Source organism: Ailuropoda melanoleuca, chromosome 1 (assembly GCF_002007445.2).
Source record: "Ailuropoda melanoleuca isolate Jingjing chromosome 1, ASM200744v2, whole genome shotgun sequence".
Classification (NCBI taxonomy): domain Eukaryota; kingdom Metazoa; phylum Chordata; class Mammalia; order Carnivora; family Ursidae; genus Ailuropoda; species Ailuropoda melanoleuca.
In genome coordinates this window covers 162,371,471-162,371,953 of record NC_048218.1, presented here as the reverse complement: position 1 = coordinate 162,371,953, position 483 = coordinate 162,371,471, and positions in this window count along the sequence as shown.

Here is a 483-nt window from a genome sequence, read left to right as displayed (position 1 = left end):
CGCGCCGCCGCTGCCGGGGCGCGCTCCCTCCCGGCCTCGCGCGCGCCGGACGCGGGGGAGCGCGCGCTCGGGCGCGAGGAGGCGTCAGCGCCTCCGCGAACCCCGGCCCCGCCCCTCCGGCCGCTGCGCGGCGGCCAGGTGGAGTCCCACTCAGAGCGCAGGCAGCCTGACTGCGCCGCCTACCCCCGGCGGCCTCTCCCAGGGTCTCCCGGCGGCGGCCGCGAACCGCGCCCGCGAGAGGGTCGGTCAGATCCAATCCCCCAATCCGCGCCTGGGCTTCCGGCCGAAATCGCCTGGGTCATTCATTATTTACTGATAGGCGAGGTACTCCATGGGGCATAAAAGAGGCTCCTCCCTGCGCTTTCCAGGAGTACATTCAAAGAACCTAGTCATGGGGCACAAAGCATAAACAGACTCGAAGGAAAGCCTCTGGAGAATCTCCTCCCTTCCCTTTCACACACAGCCCTGGTTCTGATGTGTATT